Here is a 14411-nt window from a genome sequence, read left to right as displayed (position 1 = left end):
ATAAACTTTCTTGAAATAATGATTTTTATCTGAATAACTCCTTAGGTTGACATTTGCCTGCACTTTTTTTGCGAGGAGTCCATTTTGGGGAGGGGGGTGGGAGGAAGGAAGTGCCCCACAGTCTTCAACTTCCTGTTCCTGTCCAGCAGGCTCCTCCCAGTGCTTTGTCCATCTCCTGGTAACTTTTCATTTGGATCTGGAGCTGGAAGGATTACTTTTTGTGGATGCTGCTGGATATTTGGATTTGAGGCCTTTTTGACTTTCTTTGGATCACTTTTGGATTAGAAATTTCACAAGTAAGTTTGTTTGGGGCATTACAGTTGCTGCAACTACAATTTTGGAATTTTCGATTTTTGGGCTGTTTTGGGGCCTTTTGCCCAGGGGTACTCAGTGGTGGGTGCACTGAGTCTTTCTGTGGGGTGTTTTGAATTTAAACATCATGGAGGGGCTGGATGGCTTGGGATTGTGCTGATTTTTCTGTGATTTTTGTTTTTTTTGGCCTGTTGTGGCCTTTTCACCCGGGGTAGTAAGTGGTGCATGTGCCTAGTCTTTCTGTGGGTTGTCTTGAATTTAAACATCATGGAAGGGTTGGATCATGGCATGGGATTGTGCTGATTTTTCTGTGATTTTCGTTTTTTGGGCCTGTTGTGGATGGACAGGCCATGTGGTTGGGGGCCATTTTGAGTGCTGCTACAGGCCCTGGCCATGTGCTGTGATGGAGGGGGCCGTTTTGAATGCAGGCACTGTTCTCAGGCCTGCACCCATTTTGCCTAGCTTTCATCCATTATGCCCAGGGCCCAGGGGTAGTGAGTGGTGCATGTGCCTAGTCTTTCTGTGGGTTGTCTTGAATTTAAACATCATGGAGGGCTGGATCATGGCATGGGATTGTGCTGATTTTTCTGTGATTTTCGTTTTTTGGGCCTGTTGTGGATGGACAGGCCATGTGGTTGGGGGCCATTTTGAGTGCTGCTACAGGCCCTGGCCATGTGCTGTGATGGAGGGGGCCATTTTGAATGCAGGCAGTGTTCTTAGGCCTGCACCCATTTTGCCTAGCTTTCATCCATTATGCCCAGGGCCCAGGGGTAGTGAGTGGTGCATGTGCCTAGTCTTTCTGTGGGTTGTCTTGAATTTAAACATCATGGAGGGGCTGGATCATGGCATGGGATTGTGCTGATTTTTCTGTGATTTTCGTTTTTTGGGCCTGTTGTGGATGGACAGGCCATGTGGTTGGGGGCCATTTTGAGTGCTGCTACAGGCCCTGGCCATGTGCTGTGATGGAGGGGGCCATTTTGAATGCAGGCAGTGTTCTCAGGCCTGCACCCATTTTGCCTAGCTTTCATCCATTATGCCCAGGGCCCAGGGGTAGTGAGTGGTGCATGTGCCTAGTCTTTCTGTGGGTTGTCTTGAATTTAAACATCATGGAGGGGCTGGATCATGGCATGGGATTGTGCTGATTTTTCTGTGATTTTCGTTTTTTGGGCCTGTTGTGGATGGACAGGCCATGTGGTTGGGGGCCATTTTGAGTGCTGCTACAGGCCCTGGCCATGTGCTGTGATGGAGGGGGCCATTTTGAATGCAGGCAGTGTTCTTAGGCCTGCACCCATTTTGCCTAGCTTTCATCCATTATGCCCAGGGCCCAGGGGTAGTGAGTGGTGCATGTGCCTAGTCTTTCTGTGGGTTGTCTCGAATTTAAACATCATGGAGGGGCTGGATCATGGCATGGGATTGTGCTGATTTTTCTGTGATTTTCATTTTTTGGGCCTGTTGTGGATGGACAGGCCATGTGGTTGGGGGCCATTTTGAGTGCTGCTACAGGCCCTGGCCATGTGCTGTGATGGAGGGGGCCATTTTGAATGCAGGCAGTGTTCTCAGGCCTGCACCCATTTTGCCTAGCTTTCATCCATTATGCCCAGGGCCCAGGGGTAGTGAGTGGTGCATGTGCCTAGTCTTTCTGTGGGTTGTCTTGAATTTAAACATCATGGAGGGGCTGGATCATGGCATGGGATTGTGCTGATTTTTCTGTGATTTTCGTTTTTTGGGCCTGTTGTGGATGGACAGGCCATGTGGTTGGGGGCCATTTTGAATGCTGCTACAGGCCCTGGCCATGTGCTGTGATGGAGGGGGCCATTTTGAATGCAGGCAGTGTTCTCAGGCCTGCACCCATTTTGCCTAGCTTTCATCTATTATGCCCAGGGCCCAGGGGTAGTGAGTGGTGCATGTGCCTAGTCTTTCTGTGGGTTGTCTTGAATTTAAACATCATGGAGGGGCTGGATCATGGCATGGGATTGTGCTGATTTTTCTGTTTTTTTTCGATTTTTTTGGGGTGTATAACTGAACTGATGTTCCTCTGTCTTCCATTGCTTTTAGGTGCACAAGACTCAAGAGAACCACCAGTGCCAGGAAGAAGTCCTGCAGTGGTGTGTGTGCAGCATAACGTCACGCGACGTCACGTCTGGCCTCAGACAACTCTACAATTCGTGCAACTGCGGCCTGCTGTCTGACCTGCTCTGAAGAAGATGGCCCCAAAAAAAGATCTCCTTAGCTCCTCTAGCAAGAAAGTTGCTAGTAAGGAGCAGAAGAAGCAAGTTACCAAGGAGGCTGGTGTGCCGGCCGCCGTTTTTTGGGGAGCACAAAAAAAAGTACGCCTGCAGCAGCAGCAGGATCTGCTGGGGACCAAGCTGGGAGCAGCACCCCCGCTCCATTGGGTTCAGTGCCTCCACCACCACGCCAACTTAAGTCAAAGCCTTTGAGTGCTTCAGAGGCAGTCAGTGTACTTCTCCAATCACCATCGACCAGTGATGTTGGCTCATCGCAAGAAAGTAGCAGCAATGTCCCTGAATCAACACAGGTTGTTGTAACTCATCTGACAAGTGTTGAACAACCACAGCCGCAACAACAACACCATGTGCAAGTACAAGCCCAAGTACATGTGAAAGGAGAGGCAGCGCAAGGAGGTGCGCAAGCAGAGGTGCATGGAGGGTCACAAGTGCCCACAATAGTTGTTCCTCCTGAAGTAGGGGCACATCAGGAAATCGACAATCAAGCCGAGGTATCATTGGAAGCCACTCCTCCTGATGATCAGTCATTGTCTTCCACATCCCTAGCAAGGAAAAGATCAAGGGGGGTGTCTACATCTTCTTCAAGCCCACCTCCTTCTGATGAACTGGATGAAAAATGGGAACCACCACCACGGCCGTCTGAGAGTGAGGCACACCATGATCTGACAAAGGTACCTAAGCGTAAAAGGAAGGTCGTCGAAAAACTCATAGCTATGGAGTGTGATGAGGCTCAACAAGAAATGACGGATACTGCTGCTGATGAAGCCTCTCACGATGATCACGAGCCAGTCATCATAAAGGTCACTGCAGCCCCAGCGGGCATGCAGCAAAGAGACATTTTGACCCTATCCCGAGAAGCTGCTGAGCGTGATGATGATGTCGATGAGGAGGCAATGGAAATGGAAACACAACAATCATTAGATTTGGAGTTAACTAGTACACCAACACCTACCGCTTCCATATTTCTTTCTCGCAAGAAGGGACCTCCATCCACCTCGACCTCAATTAGTGGTGGTGAAAGTGCAAAACGTACTGAAGTTCGGCAATCCACATCCTCCACTTCATCTGGCATTAGCAGCAGGACCACCACCACCAGTATCACCGCCTCCTCCGGCCCCCAAAGACATTTCAAGTCTCCAGTTTGGGACTTCTTTAGTGTTTGCCCAAAAAAGGAAAACGTAGCCATTTGTAGCATTTGTAAGCTTCGAGTTAGTCGTGGTAAGTTTGGTACCAACTATGGTACCGGAGGCCAGAGAGGTCATCTTAGGAGAACGCACGCTGTCCAATGGTTTGCGCACCTAGAGGCGGTCAAGGAAGCCCGAATTGCACGTAAAGAAAACGTTGATTTTTCATCTGATGATGACGAGGAGGAAGAAGACGATTCAAACACTTCACTTAGACCCAGTACCCCTGTCAGCAGCACACCCCATGTGAGCCACACTAAGAGTGTGGGAGAGAGTGAGACATCAATGCGAAAAAGTTCATCAGCGAGCGTAACTGGGTCGAAGATATCATCATCATCCCGTAAATCCTTGGTCCAGAGCAACATTAAAAAGATGTTGTTTACAGAAGCGCAATATGAACGCAACCACCCACTGACGCGTCTGTATAACACTAAGCTGGCTAAAATGCTAGCTCTGGACCTTCTCCCTTTTTCTTTTGTAGAAGGGGTTGGTTTTCTAGAATTAGTGGCAGTGCTCTGCCCTAAATGGAAGGTTCCTAGCCGGTTCTATTTTGCCCGAGTTGCGGTTCCAGCACTACATGAAGACATGAGGACCAGTGGCGCAGGCGCTGATTACATGTGCATCACTGCACACTGGGTCTCTTTTTCAGGGGCTAAAGCAAAGCTAAGCGCAGGTGTTGACCCGGACATTGTTTTTAAAGCTGCTCGGAAACATGCAACACTAGCCATGTTTGGTTTGGAGAAACGTCACACAGCACAAAACATTTTGGATGTCTTCAACACAAAGGTCCTCAACTGGCTGTCCCCAAAAAAACGCCAGGCTGGTTATGTTTCCACGGACAATGGCTCCAATATAGTTAAGGCCATGCAGCTGGGTGACTATTTCAGAGTGCCGTGTTTGGCGCACTGTATAAACCTGGTTGTCAAAAAATTCTTGGGTGATAAAGACAGTGCAGCGTACAGAGTAGTGGAGACCTGCCGAAAAATGTGCAACCATTTCAGCCATTCTTTTAAGGCCGGAAGCATCTGAGGAGCCTGCTATATGAACGTCAAATGCCAGTGAAAGCACTCATCCAGGAGGTGGTAACACGTTGGAACTCAACCTTCTACATGCTTGAGTGTCTGTATGAGCAGTATACGGTACTCGATCACTATTTCTTAACAAAGGGTACAGCTCAGAAGGAGGACCTGAGGATGGGTGCGGCGCAATGGAACATAGTTAAAAGCCTGACACGCATGCTTCGTCCTTTTGAGTTCTTCACGCGTGCAGTCAGCAAGGAGGACTGTAATTTGGGAAAAGCTATCCCATTGTTGTACATGCTGGAGCACCAACTGAAGGAGGTGTGTTCTGTGTTTGAAAAACATGAAAAAAACCAAGAGCCTTTTGTTCTGGCTGAGAAATTATTAGAGCACCTACAAGGTGATGAACGTCTTAAAATGATCCACTCAAACCAGCATTACATTTGTGCTACTATTCTGGATCCACGCTACAAAAAGGCGCTGGCAGGCCAAGCATTCTTTCCTTTTGCTGATGAAGATGTTACAAAGTACGAACAGTGGATAGCCTCCCCAGCCAAGAGGTTTGAAAGAGAACGGCAGCAAATTGAAGGAAAAGGCAGTACATCAGCATCAGCAGGCCATCCCCAGTCACAACAATCCACTTCTGCACCTGTGGCTGCGGCACAAGTAACCTCTCAGCTGTTAAAGAGACCGGCAATCGGATCATCTGTACCACCAGACACAACAGTAACATTGGAGGCTGAAGAGGATTGGCTAGCTCGGCTTGGGTTTGGTTCTCAAAAGGTCACAGCAACAGCTAAGCAAAGTGGAGGAACCTTGGAGGAGAACCTTGATTCGATGGTCAAGGACTATCTGAATGACTGAACAGAGGTCTATGTTAATGCTGACCCATTGGCGTATTGGCATGGGAAAAAAGAATTGTGGCCACAGCTCACCAACCTGGCTTTAAACTACTTGTCTTGCCCACTCGCAAGTGTGTCTTCTGAACGTGTTTTCAGTGCTGCTGGTGGCATTGTAACTTCCAAACGGAGCCACCTCTCGCCCAAAAATGTGGAGAGGTTAACAATGATCAAGATGAATCAGCACCTCATACCACCAGATTTCAGAGTACGAGAAAGCGCGCCGGATGAAGACGAGGTGGACAGCAACATAGATGAGGGAATTTCTTCTCTGTCAGGTGACACTGACCTCACCCTGCATAAATTCGCAGAGTATGATGACGAAGCCTTATTCTTATTCACGGACCGTGATACCGAGCCCTGAAAATGAGACAACGAATCAATAACTTTCTTTTTCGTCCTTATTCACTTTTATTCCTGTGTGTCTGTCTTTCTTTGTTGTGCACAGTTAATATAATTCAAACTTTAATCAGATAATCACAAAAACAAGCCCATCAGCAGAACTGTCTTCACTTGTTTGCTAATTGATTTGAAGGTGCCGCAGTCTGCATTCCTCAGGTTCACAAGTTCAGAAGAACATGCTCCTCTATCCTCCTCCTCCAGACTCCTATTTCCATCAAAGCAGAGGGCTGGTTTACGCCCAATGAAGAAAAACTCAGCACTTGTGGGGGCGTTGTTCTACCTCTTTGCAGGTGAGTTGACGGCTCTGGGGCCATTGCTGGCAAGCTCTAATACCGGATAAAAGTGGTTTGGACCAAATCCGAGGCGGACTTTTTTTGTGTTTTTGCTGACTTGCTTGCCTTTGAGGTGCTCTAAGGGGGGGTTCCGTCTGTTTGTGGGTGAGTTTCGGGGTCTGTCAGCACTGCTGGGACACTCTAATCTTGATTGCATTTGCTTTTCAGGAAATCCGTGGTGGCAAACCGGACTTATGGCCTAGCTACGCAGCGCGTTTGGACCGAAGGCAGAGAAATATTGTAAGTAGATGTTGCTTTTGGCCTGTTTGGGGGTGTTATGCTTTTTGGCGGGTGGGTTGGCGGGTCTTGGGCCATTCCTGGGAAGGTCTAATACCGGGTAGAAGTGGTTGGGACAAAATCCACGCCGATTTTTTTTGTTGCTATTTCTGACATTTTGTTCAATGTAGTGTTTTCGGGGGCCTGTTTGGGGGGCTTCCTGGTGTTTGTGGGTGGGTTTCGGGGTCTGGGAGCACTGCTGGCTATGGATACTTTACTTTGCAAGAGGTTTGAAGCAAATCCATGGTGGCAGAGGGGAGTTAGGGCCTAGCTGCAGAGCGCGCGCGGAGTGATTTGGGAAATTTGGGAAAAAATGACTACGTCCCCATTTTTGTACTTTTGCTCTTTGGCTGTTTGGGGGTCTTCTACTCGTTTTCTCCTGGGTTGACGGCTCTGGGGCCATTGCTGGGAAGCTCTAATACCGGATAAAAGTGGTTTGGACCAAATCCGAGGCGGAATTTTTTGTGTGTTTTTGCTGACTTGCTTGCCTTTGAGGTGCTCTTAGGGGGAGTTCCGTCTGTTTGTGGGTGAGTTTCGGGGTCTGTCAGCACTGCTGGGACACTCTAATCTTGATTGCATTTGCTTTTCAGGAAATCCGTGGTGGCAAACCGGACTTATGGCCTAGCTACGCAGCGCGTTTGGACCGAAGGCCGAGAAATATTGTAAGTAGGAGATGTTGCTTTTGGCCTGTTTGGGGGTGTTATGCTTTTTGGCGGGTGGGTTGGCGGGTCTTGGGCCATTCCTGGGAAGGTCTAATACCGGGTAGCAGTGGTTGGGACAAAATCCACGCCGATTTTTTTTTGCTATTTCTGACATTTTGCTCAATGTAGCGTTTTCGGGGGCCTGTTTGGGGGACTTCCTGGTGTTTGTGGGTGGGTTTCGGGGTCTGGAAGCACTGCTGGCTATGGATACTTTACTTTGCAAGAGGTTTGAAGCAAATCCATGGTGGCAGAGGGGAGTTAGGGCTTAGCTGCAGAGCGCGCGCTGAGTGATTTGGGAAATTTGGGAAAAAATGACTACGTCCCCATTTTTGTACTTTTGCTCTTTGGCTGTTTGGGGGTCTTCTACTCGTTTTCTCCTGGGTCGACGGCTCTGGGGCCATTGCTGGGAAGCTCTAATACCGGATAAAAGTGGTTTGGACCAAATCCGAGGCGGAATTTTTTGTGTGTTTTTGCTGACTTGCTTGCCTTTGAGGTGCTCTTAGGGGGGTTCCGTCTGTTTGTGGGTGAGTTTCGGGGTCTGTCAGCACTGCTGGGACACTCAAATCTTGATTGCATTTGCTTTTCAGGAAATCCGTGGTGGCAAACCGGACTTATGGCCTAGCTACGCAGCGCGTTTGGACCGAAGGCCGAGAAATATTGTAAGTAGGAGATGTTGCTTTTGGCCTGTTTGGGGGTGTTATGCTTTTTGGTGGGTGGGTTGGCTGGTCTTGGGCCATTCCTGGGAAGGTCTAATACCGGGTAGAAGTGGTTGGGACAAAATCCACGCCGATTTTTTTTTGCTATTTCTGACATTTTGCTCAATGTAGCGTTTTCGGGGGCCTGTTTGGGGGGCTTCCTGGTGTTTGTGGGTGGGTTTCGGGGTCTGGGAGCACTGCTGGCTATGGATACTTTACTTTGCAAGAGGTTTGAAGCAAATCCATGGTGGCAGAGGGGAGTTAGGGCCTATCTGCAGAGCGCGCGCGGAGTGATTTGGGAAATTTGGGAAAAAATGACTAAGTCCCCATTTTTGTACTTTTGCTCTTTGGCTGTTTGGGGGTCTTCTACTCGTTTTCTCCTGGGTTGACGGCTCTGGGGCCATTGCTGGTAAGCTCTAATACCGGATAAAAGTGGTTTGGACCAAATCCGAGGCGGAATTTTTTGTGTGTTTTTGCTGACTTGCTTGCCTTTGAGGTGCTCTTAGGGGGGGGTTCCGTCTGTTTGTGGGTGAGTTTCGGGGTCTGTCAGCACTGCTGGGACACTCTAATCTTGATTGCATTTGCTTTTCAGGAAATCCGTGGTGGCAAACCGGACTTACGGCCTAGCTACACAGCGCGTGTGGACCGAAGGCCGAGAAATATTGTAAGTAGGAGATGTTGCTCGTGGCCTGTTTGGGGGTGTTATGCTTTTTGGCGGGTGGGTTGGCGGGTCTTGGGCCATTCCTGGGAAGGTCTAATACCGGGTAGAAGTGGTTGGGACAAAATCCACGCCGAAAAGCCTTTTGGCACTTTTTGTAACTTAGGGTTCGTTAGGGTTAGCCCTAGCAGCAGGATTGCATGTGTTTTGGGGTGTTCTACATTTTTGCAACTGAGTTCTGGGGTCTTAGAGCACTCATGAGAATATGTAATTTTGGTTGCAAGTCATTTGAAGTAAATCCATGGTGGGAAAGGGGGGATTTGGCATAGTTAAAGAAAGCCTTTGCCACTATTCTTAACATAGGGTTTGTTAGGGTTAGCAGTATTTCGATTGCATGTGTTTGGATGGGGGGATTTTCGAGTCTTGTAGCGATGCTGGCTATGGATACTTTTGCTTGGTTGCTTGCAAGTGGTTTGAATGCAATCCACGGTGGGTAAGGGGGTATTTGGGCCTACTTTTACTTTCAAAGTACGTTTTGTCACCAGTTTTCTGCTAGGCCTCGTTTTTTGCGATTTGATTGGGGGTCTTCTACATTTTTGCGACTGGCTTTAGTAAGGGTCTGGGTGGGAGCACTGCTGGGAAGATCTAATTTTGTTCTAAAACACAGTTTACAGTACACCTAGCTTGAGGGGAAAGATCCACTGCATTAATTTGCCCATACTTATTTATCCTTCAAAAGGTGACTCAGACAGAGTACGCACTGTCAAAAATATTGTACTGTCTACTAGGAAAATCAAAGTGTGACTTTTTGCACTCCACAGCCTACATACCTTATATTTATTTATCAGTGGTGTTGTAATATTATATCACTTCCTGTTTTTCGTTGAATAATTACAGGCCGGGTTTCAGTCTGTGCAATGAAAAAAAAAGGATGGAGTCAGGCTTCACATTAGCGAGCCGCAATTCAGCATCCGCCAGGCAGGCAGTGGCAGGCAGTGGACAGGGTGTCTTCTGGTCACCAACATTGATGGACGAAGCGTCAGATGGAATGGAGGAGTGCCGCTAATAAGAGGATTTTTTTTCTGCATGCAACTTACTTACCAAATTCAACAGGACAACTACAACAACATACAGATACAGTATTGATTGGGTTTTTCTATGACTGTGACTGCATTTCTAAATTGATCCCTTAACACATCACTTAGTCCACTCCACTATCACATCTGCACCACACATAGTCATTTGTAAGTGCTCCTACGTAATTCGCAAGTCGCAGCACGCCCCAGCCCGTAGAGGACTGGGATGGCCCCAATGATGAAGCATGTCACCAAGGGGCAACCCTGGTGAGTGAGGGGACACCTAGAAAAAGAGCAATTTCTCCTTTTCTATCTACTACACCTTCCAGACCAACCCCATTGAGTGTTGTGAATGGATTTATAGTGACCAGCAAGGCTCTCAGGTATCTGGCAACAGAGACCTTATGTTGAATATAGTTATCAATAATTCCACACACGCCCTGTACTGTCGCATTCTTTCTTCCACAGTTGTCGAAAGTACTACTTACTTTTCACTGACATGCATGCAGTAGTGCATGCACTTTCAAAGATTGATGGATAGGTTTGTACCCAAAGATTTGTTTATGTTCAATTGTTTGTCCATGCTGTGCTTTTTTTACAGGGTGTCTTCTGGTGGTGACCAACATCGATGGACGAAGCGTCAGCTGCAATGGAGGAGTGCCGCTAATAAGAGGATTTTTTTTCTGCATGCAACTTACTTACCAAATTCAACAGGACAACTACAACAACATACAGATACAGTATCCATTGTGTTTTTCTAGGACTGTGACTGCATTTCTTGGATCTCTCTCTGCTTCTAAATTGATCCTTTAACACATCACTTAGTCCACTCCACTATCACATCTGCACCACACATAGTCATTTGTAAGTGCTCCTACGTAATTCGCAAGTCGCAGCGCGCCCCAGCCCGTAGAGGACTGGGATGGCCCCAATGATGAAGCATGTCACCAAGGGGCAACCCTGGTGAGTGAGGGGAACCCTAGAAAAAGAGCAATTTCTCCTTTTCTATCTACTATACCTTCCAGACCAACCCCATTGAGTGTTGTGAATGGATTTATAGTGACCAGCAAGGCTCTCAGGTATCTGGCAACAGAGACCTTATCTTGAATATAGTTATCAATATTTCCACACACGCCCTGTACTGTCGCATTCTTGCTTCCACAGTTGTCGAAAGTACTACTTACTTTTCACTGACATGCATGCAGTAGTGCATGCACTTTCAAAGATTGATGGATAGGTTTGTACCCAAAGATTTGTTTATGTTCACAATTGTTTGTCCATGCTGTGCTATTTTTTCTTGTCTCACAAAACCTTTCCCAAAAACCCCCGTACCCATCCATTTTTCAAACCCTAACCCTCTTCCCCCGGGCTGTGTGGTTTTGATTGATGTGTGACTAAATTACAGCAATAAATCCACACACTTGCTGGGGAGGATAAGGTGATACCAACAGGCTGGTGAAGAAATCCGAGGATATATTCTTACTCTGCTTGACAAAGACCCATGGCTAATGTCAAAGAACTTCAACCGAATTAGTAGTTATACTTTACCATTTGTTAGGCTACAATGTGGCACTGTTCTAGTGTACTGTCACCTGCTATATTCTCTATTGTACCGTTGTATTGCTCAGGAGGACAAACCAGATTTCATTTTCTTTTTTTTCATAGGCATGCAACTGCCACTGTGTCACACCACTAGTACCACCGCTATGAGGAAATTTTATCCGCCCAGGATTGCCAACCTTATTCGCTGTTTCCCGTGGAGCCAGCCCTGGGCCTAGCCCTACTTGCAAACAGAAATTACAGGTAAGATAGGCGTTTGGTTGGAGGTAGTATAATGGAGTATTAGGAGAGACGAGAGATTGACGGTAGTACTACTAAAGTCCCAGGACTATTCAGGAAAACAAACTTACTGTTAAACCCCCACCCACCAGACTCAAAAGCTGTAAAAAACAGGTATGGTCAGATAAAGTTTCAAAAATTATATTTTTATAGCCCTAACAAAATAATCTCCCGCAAGACCCTCCCTAACCCCAACGATTGTCCTTCAAAAGTCCCCAAAAAACCTAACTCCCAATTCCCACCCCCCAAAAGTCTCTAAAAAAGGGGCAAGGGACACTATGGCAGGGTGCTGTTGGCTTTAGCAGCCAGGGCATCATGCTCCTTGCGGAGGGTGGCAAGTTCGAAGCGGAGGCCCTCCACCAAGTTCTTATAGTTCAGGACCTCCTGCTCCAGGTAGGACAGTCTGAGGGATAAGCGGCGCCGGTGTGCCTTGCAAATCCTGTGGGGGGCAGCTGCTGTCTTTGCTGCTCGGCGTTGGCGTTTGGCTTTGGTAGCCCGGCTCCGTACCGCTGGAGCACTGCGCTGGCTGGCAGCCCGCACGGAGGAGGATGCAGCTGTCCCCGTGGACATTGTTGTTGTACCAGACTGCGTCTCCTCCTCCTCCAGGGCCACCAGCCGCCGATATTCAGCGACAGTGGCATCCAGCCTCCGTTGCCGGGCCATTCGAGCCAGCTCCTTCCTCCTTGATGGTGTCTTGGATTTGGAAGGAGCAACTACATGAAGAAAGAAAGACATAGTCTGTAACCAATGCTCCTTAAGATTAACACAAAATGATTGAGCAGAAAGTTGTCACAGTACAAGTAGCAAATTGAAAGCACAGTACATAACTATTGAGGACAGTATCTATGTAACCTTCGACTTCTTCATCCTTGCTCTAACATTAGTGGGAGTTTAAGGAACAAATTCTACAAGCACTATGGACTTCCATTACATTCGACTATGACAGTACACCAGTCTTATTCTTCTTCTTCTCTCTTGTTTAGGAAAATTGGTACTTTATCTTATGCAAGCCGGCATAATGCCAGCGCAGTGAACTTGCACCCGAGAAAAACAGACGCACACCATGGTGAGTGAGACAGACTTGCGTTACTGTACCGGGCCAGTACATGCAGGTGGTGAAGCTCTTACTTTTCTATTACGGGTGGCACTGAGAATACTCTGTTAAAAGGGCTACTGCTTAATTAATTTAGCTTTCACCCTACAGTGCAAATGAGTATTAGAAAAGGAAAATAAAGAAGCTAAATAATCTGATTATCTATCACTTCACATGGGATGTATTTGATGACATATGGGATGACTTTAGGTGCTTTGCTTATTATTGAGTGAACAGTGATACCCCAACACATGAATGAGGTACTACTACTAAACTAAAGTTATTAAGAGAGGTAGGGAGTGTCCACCGTAATAACCGGACATATGCTGTGCTTGCAGTTGCAATACAAACTACTGCTACTATTCATGGTAGTATTTGGACAAAATTACAACTTCTTTTCCTTGCCTTTCCTACACTGGAACGGACGTGCGGGTGCGGTGTTACATGCTCTTCAAAGTAACACTTAGTTCATCCAGTGACCGTCTACTCTCTCTAGATACACATATGCTATCTAAGAGTCAGATAGTACCATGAATGATCCAGGCATCCATCCATTCAAAGTATATGCACACATAAAGTTTCTGTTTCACCCACCCAGGCTGTTCTCCTTACACCCATCCTTGCTTCATCATTCACCCAGCCATGCACCATACCATATTCTTTCCTTCCCAGCCACCTCGGGGACCAAGCAAACACATATCATTCTTCTTTGCCAGTCATCATTACATTTCTCGTCCTTCCACACTTACTTACACCCTTCTTTCGCTTTTCGTTCATCCCTTCCATCAAGTTCACCTCAGATCTGATTGGGATTCTTCTCGCCGAAAACTTCACAGCTAAGTCGAAGTACATTTAGAGGAGGCTACTACCTGGTTTATTTATAATACACCCGTGCAGAAAGCACACTCTGCAGTCTTCAATCTCAAATGAGTAAGGAATGTATAGCTTACCTCTGCCCGCCACCACCACAGATTTGTCCGGCACTTCCACCGCCTCCTCCCCAGAGTTGTCCTCGTCCAATGCCACCACCACCTCGACGCTGGCCCCGCCTCCAGATGTTCCACCTACAAAGTACATTTAATAATGTTAGACTACACCACTCACCACTATATAATATTTGGTCTAGGAGGAAGAAAGAAATGTGAAAAAAACAGTATACAATTTAATAATTTGTGACTGTCTACTGTAAAGTAAAAATGTCCCTTTTTCCAGGGAAGGCTGTTGTCTTGCTGCACTTTTTGGCACAACTGATGAATGCTTGCTTTTTATTTTTCACACCACCACTTTTTCTCCTAACAGACAGAAGCTTGACTTCTAAGAACACGAGCAGGATCAAGTTCAAACCAGGTGAGAGCTCGGCTCGACCACAAGAAATGTGTCCAATTAATCGTCAGCAAGCACTTTTCCATTTCCAGTTAAACGTTTACTTTTATGACAAACTTGATTTCAATAAATGTGTTTACTTTTAATAAAGCTTTTAAACTCAAATAGACTCTGTGGTTTTTGGTCCTCCAAACTAGAGTGGATGAGCTAAAGGTTTTGGAATTTTTGCAAGCATAAGTCCGTGCCTCTGCCATCGGTGACTTTGGGAGCTAAATGACTCTGCCACACTATCTAGTCAGTAAGGAGATTGGGGGTTCAACTACAAAGTCTGTTATCACTGAGGTATGTGGAAAGTC

Source organism: Lissotriton vulgaris, chromosome 2_2 (assembly GCF_964263255.1).
Source record: "Lissotriton vulgaris chromosome 2_2, aLisVul1.2, whole genome shotgun sequence".
Classification (NCBI taxonomy): domain Eukaryota; kingdom Metazoa; phylum Chordata; class Amphibia; order Caudata; family Salamandridae; genus Lissotriton; species Lissotriton vulgaris.
This window is presented reverse-complemented; position numbering follows the sequence as displayed.